Raw genomic sequence first — 6,791 nt, 5'->3', positions numbered from 1 at the left:
TGTTACATCCTTCCCCCTTAAAAGGATTCTGTCCTCAGAATCACACTAAGGAATAACTGTGATACTTTGTAAGTATATCACTTTCATTCTCTCAGGTGAATCTTTCAACCTTATAATTTTTCATAACTTTTACGCATAATTTCAATCTTTCCTTAATAGTCTCTCGCTAATAACATATTCTATTGTTGCTTATATCACTCAACTCAAGTATCCATTTCCTATATGATGGAGCTAAATTACTTTTCCTGAGTATACACATATAAATACCGTATGAATCTATTAAACGTGTGGCGGTGAAGCGAACTTATTTCTATTTATCTTGCCTATTTTACTATCTAGGAAGGACCAACATAACACATCTTAATCCTCTTTTTCTTTCTAAATCTAATAATTCGCGCTTATGAACGTTTCCAACTGTTACTCATCGTTGAACCTCGTTCCCATATATTTTTTCGTTCACATAACCTAATTTGTAATCGCTTCTCATCGCATTCGAAGTTTTTTTTTAATCGGCCTTGTAATCTTCTTCTTTATCTGCAGATGATGTACTGAGACCATGGCGCATTTGATTTCTGACGTTGACTGTGATATTTTTCCAATTACCTTTCATCTAATTTCTCAAGTCTCATCACTTTAATCATACCTCAACGGTCTCTTACTGATATTAAGTCTATCAGTTACTCATGTAACCTGAATCAATCTTCATTGTATACATAGGGGGCTAAATTATTCTTCTTAGTCAAATACATTTGAACGTCTTATGAACTTGTCATGCATGTAACCATATGGCCAACTCATTCGTAATCGTTCTATATATCTCATTGTCTCAATATCTACTTACTTTATATTAGTCTGCTTCTCTTTCTAATTCTAATAATTTGTGTTTATGGACCTTCTATTTCCCTGACTGTTTTACTTTACTTCTCGCATCTCCTTCTATTGGTTAGTCTGGCCTATGATCGTTTTCAATCGTATTCAAAAATCTTTATGTGATTTTTCCATAACTTTATTCAAACCGAACTCTTGGTACTAATACTAATTTTGTTGTCATATTAAATTAGATATCAATATGAACTTTGATGCTCACAACATTCCATACTGAAGTCAACATCAATCATCTATATTAATACCACCTTTAATATCTAACAACAAAGTAAGTATCAGTATAATCCAGAAGTCGGATCAAAACCCGTTCTCAATTCCTAACTTTTTCAATTCCTTTGTCCACTCCCCAGCAATCTTAGTGATGCTCACTTTTTCTTTTCTACTCAAGACATCTGTTTCTGAATGGATCTTGCTTGGCAATTACCCACATTTCCGTAGCTCATAATTAATTATAACCAGAGTTTATACCTTTGAAATTTAGAACACAGTTGTTAATCTTTCACCATTCGCATGCATATCTTCAGGGGTTCGACTTGGTCTCCCTTAGTTCTTGAATGAGCGAGGATGTTATTAATGAATATAATTACACTATCCAATTACTCCTTATACACTATGTTCATTTAATCTTCAGACTTGCAATTTCTGATAACCGATGTGTGACTTCATACCTCCCTTCTCTTTTCTCCATGATCACTTTTGTGTATAGCGCGAAGTACCCTTTATTTCCTTATTCTTGCATTCCACATTTCTGAAGCTTTCCTTTACTCAATATCTCATTTCTACTGGGTTATACGATACAGTGCTTTTGACATCAGCTCGACTTGTACAGTAACTGATGAAAATTCTTACCTCATTTCCGAGGTAACCTTGGTAAACCATTCGTTAGAATCTTCGGGACTTCACTTTAATTATGGGGAATTCCGATATGAGGTTCATTGTATTGTTCTTCTCTAACAGTTTGCCACGAATACTGTTGTTTAACCTTCCCGCTTACACCATTCTTTGAATGAAATTCTTAACTTCAATTGCTGGTGTTTTACTTCATTCCCCTATTAGTTCTGGCATATTTGATGTTCACATCTTGCATATATCCTGGATTATTTTATAACATTTCTTTTTCATCCTTTTGATTCCACTTCTTTTCTTATTTAGTTCTTCATTCTCATTACTCATTAACTCTTCTAAAATAAGAATGTCTTTTTCTTGATAATATTAATATATGCATTATTAGCTAAGCCATTCTGAAATTAATAAAAGGCTTTTATTTATAATATTTAAATTCTTACTAACAGAATTATCGAATTTTTATCGATAGCTATTTCCTCAGCCTTGCTTAAATCATCACGGTTCGCGTATTTGACTTTCCCTCAATTAATCAACATTTCTTCTTCCCAAGTTCACATGTGTACTTCGTTAGTCTTCGTCTTACATCGGATACTTGGATTTATGAGCTTTCGAAAACTTTTATTCAATCGCAATTCGATATGGTTATACTTTCAAGTCCTTCCTAGAATGCTATTACAGATGATAGAATCTCTTTGCTTTATCTTGAACCTTCAGTTTTTGAAAATTTTCCTCTGACTAGCATGTACCAATTACTTGTTGTTCCTCTTGTTAATCAAAGAGCGTATTCATCTAGCTAAAGTCTCGCACATGTCTGTGGTAACATCACGGTAATTCCACTAAACTTTCGATTCCTGCTAATGCCATCACTTCCTTCAACTTGCTAACCGCTTTGATTTTGGATCTGAAAATCATGTTAGAGCTTGACTCAATCTAATTGGAATCGATCTCCATTTAGCTAACCATTAGTTGGTAAAGTTGATCAATTTACTCTTTTAACCGATCACTTAAACCAATTAAAGACTAGCTAACTAGAATCAAAAACCAATTACATAAGGTCAGTTCGATCATAACATTCTTTCTCAAGAACCGAAATCACAACCATTTGAAGTATAGAAGGGAGTGAAAATATACTTCTTTATCCTTATATGTAGAGTAATTTCTGAAAATTTGGGTAGCACCTTGTAATAACCCCCATTTTTGGAAAATTTTGAAACACGGATGAATAGTAACTTTTGCTGATGATGATGATTAAGGAAAATTATCAGACCACGCTATATAGGAGTACTGTTATGGAAATTCTAAGATCGTATTAGTACTCCATAAAGTAAATAAGTGTATGTAAAGATCATCAGAATCCAAATCCGAACACTTTGATTTTTTCCCGAAAATCCACCAGATACGAAAGAATTGAGTATAAGGTGACAGGATAAAAATGATTTAAATTCAAGGATTTTAAGAGGGGATCATAAAAAGGAATATAAATATTGAGAAAGGTTTTAGGGGAACCCAAGTAATAAGATTCGGATATGATCCCTCAAACGACGAACGAGAACGAAAGTTAAGCGAACCGTAAAACAAATAAGTGACCAAGAGACAAGTTTGTACAAGAAGCCAAGGATTATGACATCATCAAACTACAAGGAAGAGACATGTGGCAATTGGATGACATAAGAATGATGACCTAAGCATGACAAAAAGAAGTGTGTTGTTGGTTGATTGTGAGCCATTCATTTTTTACCATGGTAAATCCTCAAAATTAGCCAAGCCATAAACAAAGAAACAAACAAAAAATTCATAACACAGACTTGACTTTTCATTTTAAAGACGCAAGCTCTCGGCCAAAACCAGAGCAGCAACTTCAAACTACAATATCTCATTCAATACTCACTCAATAGTATGTTCTATAGCTCTTTCGAAAGGTATTGAGATGGCCTACAACTCTTGTTCACAAGTCACATCCAAATAAGCATGGAAAGACCCTCGTTTTGACAGTTCTTTCAATCTGACTTTTAGAAACTTCAAAACCTAACTTTATGTTCTTGATTTCTTTGGAAAGATCAAGCTTGTAGGAGGTTAGATTAAGGCTCCCTAAGGCTTCCTAGCAACTTAACACCTACCAAGGAAGGTATTCAACTTCAAACCATAGCTTTGATTTTATGATTCCATTAAGTTTTATTGAAGCATTGTTAGTATTAAGGCTTGATCTTTGATTATAAGTAGTTTTGGTGGATTTGTATTGTTTTTGAATATTAGGTCTTTGATTGGTTGGATAAATTGGTAAAACTTGGAGTTGGGGACTGAGTTTGTAGTATGATGGTTGAATATTTTTGTATTGGTGGTTGAGTGAATTGATGATAATTTAGAGTGTTAATTAAATTGAAAAATTGCGTAAACATAAACTTCATAATACCCGATTTTCCTTAACTCTTCTGTTCTTAACTTTAGGACCCGTGAACTCACTGAAAAGATTCTAACCTGTTTAGATAGTTCATATTACAAGCTTCGTTTTGATATGTGGTTCGCTTGAAATCCGATGTACGTTTAGGAGAAACGACCGTTTTAAGTAACGGCGTTTTGCGAACGAACCATTACCCCTCGCCTTACTTTAAAACCTTGGTTAAGGCCCTTAAATGACTAATTGGAGTATGAAACATTATGTAAAGTGGGTTAGGCAGTTGGTAGGGGAATCGTTAAAGAATCGCCTTAAAACCCTTAATGGTTAATTTATTAAAAATGGTGGAGCCGAGGGTACTCGAGCGACTTAAGTGAATCGTTAGCGCAAAAGCGAACGTTAGGGTTATAGGGTTACCAGACTCGTCCCACGCCTTTTATCACCCCCAGTCGCTCAGGCAAGTTTTTACCCGTTATACTGTTGTTGTGAAGTAAATATATGTATATGCATTATCTTGTGGTAAGTGCATGATTGTTATTAGCAAATTTTGCGATATATTGGAGCATGCTGATATGGTATATATGCATGTCTGTTTCGTAATCTTGATATATAATTGTTGATTCAATTGCTTATAAGTTGCATAATACCTATGCTAGAGATATCAGTAGTTGCGTATACCCTTAGTATAGCGGACCCAAAGGTGAACATATTTTCTAAACCGGGAGACGATGTTCACGAGTATATTATAATATATATATATATATTATTTATATATATATATAAATAGTTTTCAAACTATTATTCGAATAAGGTTTATTCGATAATTTTATTTCACTTAATGAATATTATTTTGAATATTCATTCGAGGACTTATGACTCCGCTATTTTATTTAATGAATATTGTTTTGAATATTCATTCGAGGACTTATGACTCAGCTTATTTTATTAAATAATAGTCTTTATTTTATTAAACTTATATTTCGATTATTCAAATAAAGATCGTACTTTCATATAAGTATATCTTTGGTTATTTATTATTCATTTCAAGTATGAGTTTTAAAACTTCTACTTCAATTATTTTTATAAAGATTATTATTTATGGGAATATTATTTAAATAATAATATTCAGATATTTTCTAATATATTGGGACTGATTTATTTTATTAAATCAGCATTACTCCAAACATTCTTAAAAATATTTTCGAGTCTTCAAAATGATTTTAAAGGTTAGGGCGGATCCCAAAACTCATTTTTATATTTAAGATTCTCCTTTCGAAGGGGATTTAAATACTCGCTCAAAACCTGAGGGATCCGGCTCTGTGGTGTGTTTTATATTCGCAACAAGATTGCTATTTTGATAAAAGAGTTTTTGATTACTTACCCAACACTCGGGAAGTAAAATTCTTAGAACAAGTTAATCCATTAACAGGCACCGCCTGGGAAATATCGGTGAGTTTTCCTTTCCAACTAGATACGACTTCTTGGTGGAGCCGTATCAACAAGTTTCTACTTGGGGAAAGGGGGGACAAGCTTTTCGTTTCAGAGTCATGGATTTCATCTGAACTAGGAGTGGCGTAAGTGGTCGAGTGGCGCCGGCCCAGCCTTATTATATTGGCCCAAATGGCCTGGAAGTTCCGTTAAGACGATCCATTCCTTAGGAGTCCAGTGTTCGGTTGACAAGTAAATCCGACAGGTTCTCCTCTACATGTAGAAAATGGTGGGGTTGCACTACTGCGACTGATCATCGTAAGTGGTCTTCCTGGCGCGACAAACTTCCGTAATGAGTTCATCATCCAATTGGATATTTCTGCAACACTACCCAGAGCACTTCGATAGAAAGGCTACAGCTGGGCGATTGTTAAGTGTTGGCAGGGTCGAGTTTTCAAAATGATGTTGTCATCAAATGAGTATCTCGTAACTTCATTTCATTTTGATGATATTTCAAAGATTAATTCTATAAAAGTTTTGTCGTGTAGCTTCATCTATGGGATGAACTAATTATAACTTGAATGGTGGTAGTTCAAGTAGTATTCTGAAAAGATATAAGTATATTGGAGTATCTTGTAACTTCATCTTTTCAACTTATATCTGGTTAATGATTATCTTATGCATGACAAAGATTTTCACAAAAAATGTTGAGACAAGGTTAGATATATGAGATCACCTTGCAATGATATTTTTATACAGTTATAAACTGGAACTCTGTGTATATTATACATGGAAGAGGATTCAAAAATTCTGAAAAGTATATATATATATATATACTAAATATTTTGCGACTTGGTCGCATTAAGAGATCAAACTTGGTTCATTTCTTCTTGACCAAGACTTTCATGAGTACTATGAGGATGCTCATATATTGTTAATTATTATACATATTATTTCGGTGGGCTTGTTGCTCACCCTTGCTTTCTTCTTTCATCACACAACATCAGATAGACAATATGAACATGACCAAGCTCCCAATTCGCGAGCGGATAGGAAACGTTCCGCAGTTTCCTATAGGCGTTGATGTCACTGTAGCTGAGGTAGAAACTACCAATAGGCTAGGCTTTCAACTTTTGATGTACCAGACTTATGTATCTTTATGAATTGTAATAATGGCAAAGAAATATAAATTTATTCAGAAACCCTTTTAAGGTGTAATGGCATATAATTGTGGAATAAA

The sequence above is a fragment of the Apium graveolens genome, chromosome 8, assembly GCF_009905375.1.
Source record: "Apium graveolens cultivar Ventura chromosome 8, ASM990537v1, whole genome shotgun sequence".
Lineage (NCBI taxonomy): Eukaryota > Viridiplantae > Streptophyta > Magnoliopsida > Apiales > Apiaceae > Apium > Apium graveolens.
Note: the sequence above shows the minus strand (reverse complement) of the source record.